We start from the raw sequence: 12,810 nt of genomic DNA on the forward strand, positions 1-12,810 counted from the left end.
CAAATCACTAAATCCAACGAAATTTTCACCCTCTGTGTCACTTTCAAACAACACCGCCAACTCCGGAGGTAGAAGATGCGGCGCTTCCTCTTCTATGTTGCTTACGTCAGACTCATTGTCGACTTATCAACACGGGCCTAGAGCGCCCTCTTGCGGCTTCATGTGAAGATGTGAAATGATTTGCAGGTAATAATGTTTTCATAATTTCACACATAATTCGCTTCAGAGTATAAATAAACTATGAAAAAAAATGTGACTATATAATACGTGAATTTTGTGTGTGTTGACGTGACAGTTGTTACGAGATTGATGATCACTCTAACATGGATGCTAATTTCATTAGCCCGTCTCTGGTGGTGCAAGATTTGTGAATGTTTGGTTGACCGTCTTTGTATTTAAAACATACGATGTTTCATTGTTTTGTGGGTCAGTTTTGAACTAGGGTTCACTGTTTAGCTAACGGCACCCAAAAAAATCCGGAGCGGGGAGTGACATATCACAGGATGTTCGCGAACGAAACAAAACAGGCCTCATCAAGCAGCCTGGAGGCCAGGGTGACATTTGCAGACATTTTAGGAAAATTTAGGGCAGCGCCTTTGATCTGATGACAGGATTGGGATAGTTTACGCCCGGCCGAGATTTTCAACGTCGCTCTACGATAACATGGCCGCAGCACTGCGGTGCATTCAATTTCATCAGGATGTCATTGGATATAACTAAATAAACAATTCCATTTTGCACTCATTGTACAAATAGTCGAGCACACAGGTGTCAAAGTCAAGGCCCGGGTGCCAGATCTGGCCCGCCACATCATTTGATATGGTCCGCGAAAGCAAATCAAACATGTCAACTTCGATGACGCTTGCTAAAATCTGGACCAACATTTCAAATTCTCGTATGTAATTCATAAAAGAGCTAGTGTAGGTTTTCTTGTTACCAAAACCCTCATGACAATAATTTAAAATATAGTTGAATAAACCATCATTCTTGACTTCTTTATACAGTTTCGCAGTCATATCGAAGGGAACCGGTAACTATAATGTGGCCCGTGACAAAAACGAGTTTAACACCCCTGCTGTAGCATAATGTGTGTGTAGTCAAAACGTTGCGTCCAGGGACTCTTTACAGGGGAGAAATTTTCACAACTAACCGGCTTTCAAATTTTCATATATCAAGTTTGACCCCTCCCGCCATCTTTCAACGCATTCAAATATTTAAACTGAAGTTTACGATGAAACTAACACATTCCACACAATTGAATTTAACAAGCGCCACACACATTGTGGGAGACCACATCTGAAGATTTATTGCTGTATAATTTTGCGCCGCAAAAGTCCCTCAGCTTCATGCTAACATAATGCGACGGTCTGACGGAAATTAGCCTTGATGTTACGCTAATGAGAAACCTTTCAAAAAAACTCACCGTACAATCTAATCTGAACTCTCTCCTCTAATTAGACATGTCAGACCTCAGACCCGTAGCTATTAGTTTTATTAGCGAAGCTGGTACCCGCGCGCGCGCACATACACACACACACACACGTACGTACGTACAGTTCATATACACGCATCACTAAAGGGGGGGACAAATTCCATTAGCGGGTGGGACTAAAGGTTTACCGCCAGATGGTTAGCCCACCCTGAATCACCGCAATGGAAGACACCAGCAGGACGTTGTCTCTCCCTCACACACACACACACACACACACACACCTCATAAACCCTAATGGAAACTCATCAAGTGCTAATTTCATTACTGCAGACCTCAGTGATACCCCATCACGCGGTCGTCAGATTGTTGGGACAGGGGGTGGGGGTGGGGGGTTCGTTTTACGACTTACTTATGTACTTGCATGCATCCTCCCAACCGAAGAGGTGGGCCCTCGACAATTTGGAGACTTTTCAAGAGCTTTGCGCGAGCGCAATGTTCAAGTTAAATGCCCCCCCACCCCTAGATGAGCAAATGTTACTTTGCCATGGAAATTCTGCAGAAGAGTGAGACGCCGCAGCTGGATCCTCAAACCGCAGCGTACGCGCACATTTGTTTTACATGAAACCTCACACATGTGGCAAAGGATGGCGGAATGTTTTGAGATCTTTGCTGAGCCAAGGGATATATTTTACACGATGAGCGAAGTATAAGGACACGTCGCGAAACAAAAATGTCTCTCAAGGCTGATACACGACAAGGGCTCAGCGATATCACGCTTCAATAAATTCTCGCATTGTTGAGATACTTTGATTTACAATTGCGCAAAGCCTCACAGCGCTCAAATTTCTGTCACTCTGCATAAAAGCCAGACTTATTATTTCTGTGCTGATGGAGAATTTGCAAACATCTGCTTTCACTCTGGAAAACCATTTTTGCCCATTTGGTGGCATTTTACGGACCCAACGAGGAACGGGATCTTAATTCTTTTACGTTTGTACATTTTCTGCCATTTGAAAATAACGTCCTGTTTTTGATGGACGATAAAATGTTGTATCCAAAATGTATTGACAAAACAATTGACAGATTACTGAATGATTAAAATCATCGCGGGCCGAGGTTACGGCGCAGTACAAAACAGTTTATTGCCTTCAACGAGGCCTTAAGAGGTCAAAAGGCACAATTGGGGTAACGCCAAATAAAACTCGCGCGTGGTGGGATTCAGACACTTGGTGGCCTCCGTTGTCTGCCAGATGCCCTTGGCGAGACGCTGCGTCAGCTCGCATTAGCGGCAAGGATAGCAAGAACCCGGGGACAGCAGGTGGTCCCATTCGGGACTCAGTGGATTGTACCAATGCAGAACCTGCGACTACTCCTCAGTATTATTCCTACCTGACATTTGACTTGAATTCATGCTTGTTTAGAATAAAGTAGAAGATTAAAGATGGCTAAATGGACCAGTACCGGCTCCAGGCAATACATTATTATTTCTATTTTTTTCATTTAATGCAGGGTTATCAATCCTCTAATCGTCTTATGATAAAAGCTGCAGATTAGCACGGGGGAGGAGGGGAGAAACATATGCTAGCTTGCCTAGCGTCCCACTGGCTGAGATTCAGGGCGGAGTTTGCGTGTTCTCCACATCGGGTCGTGCGCACGTTTTGTTTGTTTCTATATTGCTTGTGTGTCATTGGGATGGCAATACTAGCTTACATTGCGTGATAGGTGGAGGGGGGGGGGGGGGGGGGGGTCTAGACTGGTGACGAGCCAATCACAGGGTGCATGTAGACCAGGGGTGTCAAACCCATTTTTGTCACGAGCCAGGTTTTAGTTACCGTGTCCCTTGGAGGGCCGTGATGACTGAAACCATATTAAGAAGTCAAGAATATAAATATTCAACTGTTGTTTAAGTTACTGCAATGAGGGGTTTGGCAACAAGAAAAATGCTTACCGTATTTTCCGCACTAAAAGGCGCACTGGATTATGCGGCGCACCTTCAATGAATGGACTATTTTGTAATTTATTTCATATATTGGACGCACTGGGTTATAAGACGCAATCTACAATGCATCCACTAGATGGAGCTACATTCCTTCCGTTCGACTCGGGAGGAAATCACAAAATAAATTCTGTAGCGGGGCTATAGAATTTATTTTGAGATTTCCTCGCTTGATTTTCTGTTTTGATGCATTCGTTTCAATTTTTGTAGTTTCATTGGAGTAATCCTTAATTTACATTTTTCGGAGGCGGTCATGAACGCCTCTCGAGTCGAACGGAAGAAGAGATGGACAAAGAAGTACCTGTATTTGTTGAGACTGTGAAAACCATTAAAGTGTGCGTTTTACAAAAAACAACACCACAGCTCTCCTTTTTTCCGAGCTGCAACAAAAACGTATTTAATAAAGCAGCGACACAGTTCACTGAACCAACAGCAAGTTATAACATTGTAAGCATGTCTCCAGCAAGGAGCCATTTTGGGGTCGACATATTACCGTAATGACCATACACAAGGCGCACCGGATTTTAAGGCGCGATGTGAGCTTTTAAGAACATGGAAGACTTTTCAGTGTGCCTTATAGTGCAGAAAATATGGTATAATTATTTATAATGTGTGAGAGTATGAATTTTGGTGCAGATGTGAGCAAGCATCATGTCAGATGACATGTTTGATTTGGGTTCGCGGGCCACAAAAAAGAATGATGTGGCGGGCCAGATCCGGCCCCCGGGCCTTGAGTTTGACACCCGTGATGTAGAAAACAAGCTTTTACAGTCACGTTAACACTAAAGAACAATTATAGAGTCTGAATGTTGCACGAGTGGACATATTTTCAAATGAATAAAAAGTTCATGTGGGGAATTATAAAGTCCATTTACATTTTGTAAAGTCGAGTTGAAGTCAGGTGACATTCGGGAGACGTGCTTCACATCTGGCTTGCATGAAAGTCCACCAACTGCAATGACAGCTAAAGGAGGAGTTGATATTTGTTATCTTACTATACGAGTCATGTCACGTTTGGTACACGAGGAGGTCAGCCGACAATCACGGACAACACGCGTGACTTGCCCAACAACGGCTTTTTTTTTCTTTTTTACAATGCCATATAACGACAAGGCGTTGTGTTCGCTTTCCTCAAGATTGCCTGTCAACTCGCTTCCGGGATAATTTAAAAGGTTCCGACCAGAACACTGAAAACAAGCGAGGCCTTGCGATAATGACTTGGCTAGGAGTGGCGGCTTATAACTCAACTACACGCTGTAAATCAGTCCGCCGACGAGAAAACGCCGGGGCCTCGGATCAGGTGTGGCGTCTGTTTAAAGAAAAGAAAAAAAAAAAAACGGACTGGAATGTGTGTGACGTGTTTGTCCTATTGCGCAATCACTGCACGACTCGACACTGTCGGTCCCCGTGAAGTCATTCGCCGGCTTTCTATTTTGGGCTTGACATGACGATCGCTGGTACGACGTGCGTGAGCGCCGCTGCCTGCTAAAAAATACATACGCCTCGCAGAGGCAATGATGTAAAAAAAAAAAAAAACAGGAAAAGCCTGAGATAAAACGCATGGTTCTATTGAAATATTTACTTCTGATGAAAACAGGAAGAGGGAGGTGCGGGGGAAAGTATGAAGCCTCTGTAGTTTGCTTTTTTTTCTTTTTTTTTTAGCCTTCTGCAGGTGCACTGCTATTTTCCAAAATTGCTTTTGTGTGTTTTGAGGCATTGAGGACAAAGAAAATCCAAAAACTTCAAACCAAGATGAAACGAAGCTCCGTGCGGGAGACGGACAACTCGAACTCAGACGCGCACCTAAAATCTGCGTTTGATTTTCATTTACCGTTGAAACAGCGAGCTCAGAATCCTCTCGAATGGGTCTCTAATAAATGGTAAACTGAGTGCAGTTATGTAGCGTTTTATCTCCACCGTATGTTGTCCAAAGCGATTTACCAAGTCTCAGCATTTACTTTTTTTGAAAACAGATTAGAATGGTCATGTGCTAACGCAACCTATGGAAAGGTCCTCCATTTCACTTTAGAATAACGAACTTAAACTTCCAGGATCTGTCGCCGTACCCTGGCCAACAGCATAATAACTCAGGGTGGGGTTTTTTTTGTCTGCATGTGGAAAAGTTTTAAATCTATCCGTACTCTGTCGTACCAGCTAGCTAGCGCTAAACTAAACGAACCAACGTTTGCAAACTTTCTTCGTGTTAGGTACAGCGTCAGAGGCCAACAGCAGACTACGGACAAAGACGTTGAGACACTGACTCGCTCAAGGTGTCAAGCTAAAGGCCAGTGGGCCAGATCTGGCCCGCCACATCATTTTAATTGGTCCGCCAGAGTAAATCAAACGTCAACAAAACGTTTTTTTTCGGGACAATTCACATCTCAGTCCGAGTCATCAGCGATTCACGCACAGCCCCGCTAACAACCGATACTGAATTATGCTAGTACTGTGATTTGTGGATTTAATTTGTTCTGTGATCAAGCTTGGAAGTAAAACAAATGTCAAAGCCACAGAAGCGCCAGAATTCGACCCCCACGCCCCCCCCCCCCCGCCACTTCTACATCATTCTGTATGCATTTCTTCTACACTGGTACACGATAGAACGCTGATGCGGGTTTGGCAAAAACCTGTCTCAGTCAGCTTTTCCATTATTTGCCACATCTGTGTTGAATATAACCGAAGGGGGTTGGGGAAGGGGGGGTGCTGTCCGTCACTGAACTTGGTGGATTTTTTTTTTTTTCTTTGTGATGCAACTCCAGAAGTTTCCAGCCGGCTAGCGTTTAAGTCCACATCTAAACGTTTGTCATCTCTCCGGGCCTGGGAGAGCCGCTAAGCGATAGCACATGGCGGCTTCGAAATCCGTTTAGTACGAGGGTGTCCAAACTCTCCCCGTTGTGGAGGACAGAAATAGCAAACAATTACGTTCTTCAATTTTTATTCATTATACGTGCTAAAACAAATACCATCAAGTAACTTTTTTTTGTTTTATACATATACTTATTTAAAAGCTGCTTTTTGTTCCTGATGATAATAAGGCAAATCATTTTCAGGATTTTGGGGTGGTCGGCGGCCCCGTATCCAACTAGAACTTATCCACCCTAATATGAGGAGCAGCCGAGGCACATCTTCATGTTCACAAACAAAATAATAGCAATCTGTAGTCAGTTGATAATCTTTAAACCAAAGCATGATGAAGAAAATGTCTTTGCATAACTTTAAAAAATAAAAATAAAAAAAACTCTTTTGTTGCCCTGCGAATATTAATAATTGACGCTCACGGCAAAACATTTGCCACTTTCTGTAAACGTCACAAGATGGCAGCAAAGCACCCCCCCCCTCCAATTAGACAAGGCTTTACCCCTGGGGTGTCAAACTCATTTTTGTCGCGGGCCACTTTGGAGTTACGTTTTCTCTCGGCGGGCCATTACGACAGTGAAACCGAATAAATCATCTCTTCGCATTACTTGTACATAACCAAGTGATGGATGACTATTTTTGAAATCACTCAAGTCAACTAATTGTTTGTTAAATTAGGTTTAAAGTTTCTTTTTTGGTGAAGTTTCTCTTCAACGCTTACCTGGCTGAGGGTTTCGGCTGTCACTTCAGCCTTCATCGGAGCTGTTACTGCTTCCTTGTGACGTGTCTTAAAAACAGCTATTGGTTTTGTTGTTTGTCGTCAACAGGGTAACTCAATTATTGCAAAATCTCAACGACCTTTATTATACATGACCATTTCACATTTCGGTACAGATTTTCGCGAGGATCATGCAAGTTGACACTCATGATTTTCTTTCGCGGGCCACATAAAATGATGTGGCGGGCCGGATCTGGCCCCCGGGCCTTGACTTTGACACCTGTGCTTTGGCCTGTCTAGATTATTCCTCTTATGTCGACACAAGTCCACAAATTTGTGAATCCTGACTGGCAAACCTGCGGCAGTTCATGGTATAAGAGTAAAATAATTTTTGGGAGTCGTGGTAGTAGTTGTCAGGGGTGTCGCAAACAACTATTCAACATGAAAAAAAAAATATTTATTTTGATAGCTTTGTGTCCAATTTTAGTCTATGTCACAACAAATGGCCCACGGGCCAGTTTTGGACACCGCTCGTTTCATACTGTCGCCAAATAGACTCTTCACAATATCGCCTGGGAAGACAGGGGCCAATGAAGCGCACCCCATAATACTGAATAGACGGGCACCGTATCCTAGCAACAAGCAAAAAAAAAAAAAAAAAAAAAAAAAGACGGGGTTTGGGAAGAGGGAGGGGGGGCTTCTTGCTTTGTAGCGCCTTTGGATCTTCCCATCACCTCTCCGAGGAGACCGGAACCCCCCGCCCCCGACAAGGGCACTTTTATCAATGTGCCCTTTAACGCTGTTCTATCTCCTTAAGGGGTTTAAGTGAGTGCACTCTGGGCAGAGATACCAATCGCACTCTTGAAATCCTTTTAACGTTGAAGCCCTCACACTGGGAAGGGGAGGGAAGAAAAAGAAAACCCAAAAAAACACACACACACACACACAAGCTCTATGGCACGTTGAAGAGCGACCACATCCCCGCTTTGATTCCCTTTTGTCGGCGAGCCATGCAAAGACTGCAAGGATCGCACACTGTACAATTTTTTAAAAAATGTAAAAACACCCCTCTTGGCTTGACATTTTGCTCCGTTAATTAATTTCAGATCCAGATCAAATACCGCCAAGGTGTCGCGTAAATTTGCCGAGGAGTCATCAAAAGAAACGGGCTGAGATTCGGATCGCGCCAAGCGTTGGCGTGTGGAGTTCACGCGCCAGTCAAATCGAATCGCTTTGAGATAGTGTCCGTTGAAAACATTCATGGACACATTGTCGGGTGTTAAATTTGATCACGATATACAGAGGGGTTCTTGTTTCAACCCAGAACTTGTTTTTACAAGCGAAAACAGTTCATTCTTAATATTTTTAGAGTAGTACCAAATGGTAGATTTTGGCAACGCAAACTAAACCCTAATATTTAGCTATTATTCTTTCTTTTTTTTTCAACAGTTTTCACTTTCTTTCGATCCATACTGAGAGCAATTCAGAGCAAATAAACAGATACTTGCAATGTGTGACGCACGGGGCCAATGACGTTGACTCGGCGCGAGAAAAAAAAAACCCCACATAGCTGAGCCTCCCACGCGTCCATTCCAAAACTGTTCAAAAACCGAAAAACGTGCATGAACGAAGTAATTTTTCTTCAAAGATTTCATGCACATATTTACCGTAATGGTGACGCCGCAGCTCAACTCAACTGTATTTATAGAGCACTTTCAAACAGTACATGGAGCAACTAACACATATACAACAATAAAGCAATAAATCAGGAACAAAGATAGTAGAAGGCACCAAACAGTAAAGCTAAGATCAAATCAGAGTCATGCTAAGTCAAATGCCAAAGAATACAAGTGAGTTTTAAAGATGGGCAGCAAGTGTGGCTGGGTATTTTCCACACTCAAAGGCGCACTGGATTGTGAGGCGCAACTTCAATGAATGGACTATTTTGTAATTTTTTTTCATACATTGGACGCACTGGATTATAAGACGCAATCTACCATGCATCCACTAGATGGAGCTACGTTCCTTTCGTTCGACTCGAGAGGCGTTCATGACTGCCTCCGAAAAACGTAAATGAACGATTACTTCAATGAAACTACGAAAATTGAAAATCATGCATCAAAACAGAAAATCGCAGGAAATCTCAAAATAAATTCTATAGCCCCCCCCCCTACAGAATTTATTTTGGCATTTCCTCGAGCTTAACTCCAACAGAACGATCAGATGTCAGTAAAATGTAGGAGACTGCACTGTCTCAGAAGTGTTTGTTATTTATTCCTTTGTGTATTCCCAAACGAAGAAATCACATTTATTATATATATATATATATATATATATATATATATATATATATATATTGACTTCGCAGGAATGGAACTCTCACAGAACCCGTGGATCCCTGCAAATATTTGTAATTATATTTTCGTGGGTTGCCAAAGTGGAGTGTTTCAACTTTTAAGAGCCATCAACTGACCTCACTCGCAATTTCCAGTCCACTTTCCGGCAAACAGAAGGATTCCGGCTTAAAGCGGCCTGAGAGTAAACAGACGTGATCTGAACATCTGCCCAACCCACAGCCAACTCGTCAAAGAGGATCGGAGGAAGACCCAGGAACATCTCCAGAGTTGCAGATAATCGCACGGTCATGGCCGGTGGTCAGCTCTGTGGCGTGAATGCGGAAATAAATGCTAACAGCTGAGAAGATCAAACGCTCCTGTGCCAGCCATCGATTGAGCCAACCTCGTCTTTAGCTGCGTTTTCAACTAAGCGCTTTACGATTGTCGCAGCGACGTCGGATTCCAAATAACAACTCTGATCAACTTCCACCCTCCCCCGCGCGTAATCTGAGGCTCGGTTAAGTGGCGAGGTCTTAATACGTTTTGGGGATGGAATTTCATCGGCCGACGGATTGCGGCTAAAACGACTGTCCTGTCCCGAGCTGCCCTATGAGCATGTGGGAAAGACGTGATACTAACTTTTGGGACAGATCGACTTCTAAAAATAATTTTCCATGCGTCCCATGGGGGTGACCCGGTACAAAAGTCCTCTTGCTTTGGTTCAACCCAAATGCCGAGATTAGCCCAATTTAGGCACGCCACGGAGGCCTCCAAACAAGAGGAAGACTGGAAACAGTCAGGACAATAGGCCTCGCGGCAGATGGTCCATTGCTTGGCTTAATGTAGGGCACGGTGGGGGTAGGAAGACGGGGAGGTCACTGGTAAAACCCCCACCCCGCAGACCCCCACTGCATGGGAAAATACCTCCACTCATATCCCCACAATCAGCTCACATTCAACAAGTGAGCGACACTCAAAGCACCTTATTTTCCGGAGAAATTGCTTCTCATTTGGTATTTTTAAATGGTCCTCTTCCCCACAGCAAAACAGACTTATTTCCTTTGCTAACGCAGTTAAGCCAATGCGGCTTCCCACAATCGCTAAGTAAATATATATACTAATTCAATACTGCACCTATAGAGTACTTGTCCAACAGCAACAATTGTTTCGGGGAAAGAAGCGTTGGGGTATTTTGTACACTGTCGACGCAGCTTCTTGGAAACATATACAGTACAGTCAAAAAGTCAACTAGTCGACTAGTCGATCAAACCCCTAATCTATCATTCGGTCCTTTTATACCTCGAAAGCCGGAAAATTTGCCAGTTTCTTGAGGCCGGGTAGCCAACAAGATGCTGGAGTTTATTAAACTTGGAGGATGAGCGTCCTGAGCGATTGTTTCTAAAGAGATTGTTTCTCTCTCGCTCTCTTCGCTGGCACGCCCAAAGCAAAACAGAAACAATGTTTCCTTGGCTAACTCAGTCCAGTCTTTGGCACTTGGCCCGAAGGAGGAAATTAGCCTCAGGAGGAGTGCGGCGAGGTTACCTGAAACCGTTCCAGAAACCTTTCTTGTCAACAATTCGATCCAGATGCTTCAGACAAGCCTACAAACGCATCGCATCCATCACAGAGTCGCTCGCCGCCGGTTACATCAAGTGCCCGTTCCCATTGTGAAGCTACTTGACCTGAACAACACACACACTTTTCCAACTAGTGCAGTGGTTCCCAGCTGTGGTACTAATCGGGGGGCCGATTGGGGAACCGGGCTGCACAGACACCCGGAACAACAACAAAAAAGGTTGGGGACCACTTAACTAGTAGACAGGTAAGCAAGTTGAAGACATTTGCTGACTCCGAAGTGACAAAGTCCAAGAGCTGACAGGCAGAAAATCCAGACGAATGTCAAATGACTCCCGGCTTGCTGATGAGGAATTGCCCTGTCGCCGAGTTGCTGACTTTTGGCAGCTTGGGACCGTCCAAGGTCGCGACGTTCTGTTGCGTAGACAGAACTGAAGTGCTGATCGTGTACCCCCAGGTGTATTTTTTTCCCCTCAGCTCTTTGGCGTTCCCGACCTGATCCCACATGTCAGGTTTGCATCTTAATCAGATTTTTTATAAATGGGCCACATAAATCAATACGTGCTGGAGGGCAATGGAGCACCTTGCGATGAGAGCCGTCAAAGACAAATACAAGGCAGGCGATACTCAACCATTCGAGTCAACCGTACAAGTCCACGGTCAGGAAATAGTCTATGCATCCATTTTCTATACTGCTTGTTTATTACATTAGCGTAGCGGGTACCTGGAGTCTATCGCAAGTGACCTTGGGCGAGAGTCGGCATATGCCCTGGCGAATAGTGGTTCAGGGTCTCGCCAATGCAAGCAACTGGATGCTACCATTCACCCTATTAGGGATTTGTTACCTAATCTCTGGTTACACAGAGCCAAAGTCATTTATAAACCCCGCCCCGAAAAGTAGTCAAATGCTGTCAGTGTGAAAATATTCTGTGATGAGAAAGTTTCATGAATGTTTCCCGGGAAGTCTTATCTTGGAACATGTCAAAAGAGCGATCGATTGTCGACATAAAAGATGTGACGAGGCTTTATTTACAGTCACCAACTAATGAGGAAAAAAGTTCCGCCTCAAACGACTGGTGAGAATGACCGAACCCCCTCGTGTTTGTTTTTAGCGGTTTCATCAAAACAAAGAGCTGACCTAAGTGAGCCTGGCATCATTCCGTGCGGGTCGACACTCCCACCCCACCAGCCCGACTCCCCCCGGCCGAGCCTTACTCCCGCTTCAGTGATTCCGAGGCCAGCCGGGCCTCTCGTCCCCTCGCCCCAATGATCATTGCCGTTGCCCTGGCGACTGAGCGGGCCCTCCAGCCGCCCGCAACAAGGCCACGGGAATTGATTTGAAGCAGAGTGGGAAATTTCTGACGTATCCCGACACACCAGACAAAGCGTGCAGGACTTGCGGAACACATTTTCCCGATAGAAGTCCTGGAATAACATCAAACGGCGGAGCCAAATCTCTCGCCGCATTCTGCCGGCTGACGCCGAGTTGTTTGGGGGGGGGGCGGGGGGGGGGGGGTGAGGCGGCTCAGACAGCAGGTTGACGGGAATCCAGACTGGGAGGGAAAAGATTGGGGAGAGAGTAATCCCCGCCCTCATGATTTGCAGTTTACAATTCACAAATTCATGGGTTCGGGGTTTTCAGAAACTAAATGTCCTATCCCATTAAAGCACCGCCTGAAAAGGAACTGGTGGCAAGTAAATACAGGGCGGGGATGGTGCGACACTGTGGCTAAGAGGGGTTCTATTTTTTATTTATTATATACATACAGCGGTACCTCTACTTACGAACGTCTCTTCATACGAAATGTTCAAGTTACGAAACGCCTCAACGGGGAAAAAAAAAATTGCCTCTTGTTACGAAAGAAATTTCAAGATACGAAAGGTAAAAATACAGTAT

General features: G+C 44.6%; 1 protein-coding gene across 2 annotated transcripts in view; it reads right to left on the minus strand.

Annotated features, from left to right (window-relative positions):
- Positions 1-12,810, minus strand: part of LOC147185768 (coiled-coil domain-containing protein 85C-B-like) — a 43,262-nt gene that overhangs the window by 25,366 nt on the left and 5,086 nt on the right. The window lies entirely within an intron of this gene.

The sequence above is a fragment of the Hippocampus guttulatus genome, chromosome 23 (genome assembly GCF_054856545.1).
Source record: "Hippocampus guttulatus isolate MCC_2025c chromosome 23, RoL_Hgut_1.0, whole genome shotgun sequence".
Taxonomy (NCBI): domain Eukaryota; kingdom Metazoa; phylum Chordata; class Actinopteri; order Syngnathiformes; family Syngnathidae; genus Hippocampus; species Hippocampus guttulatus.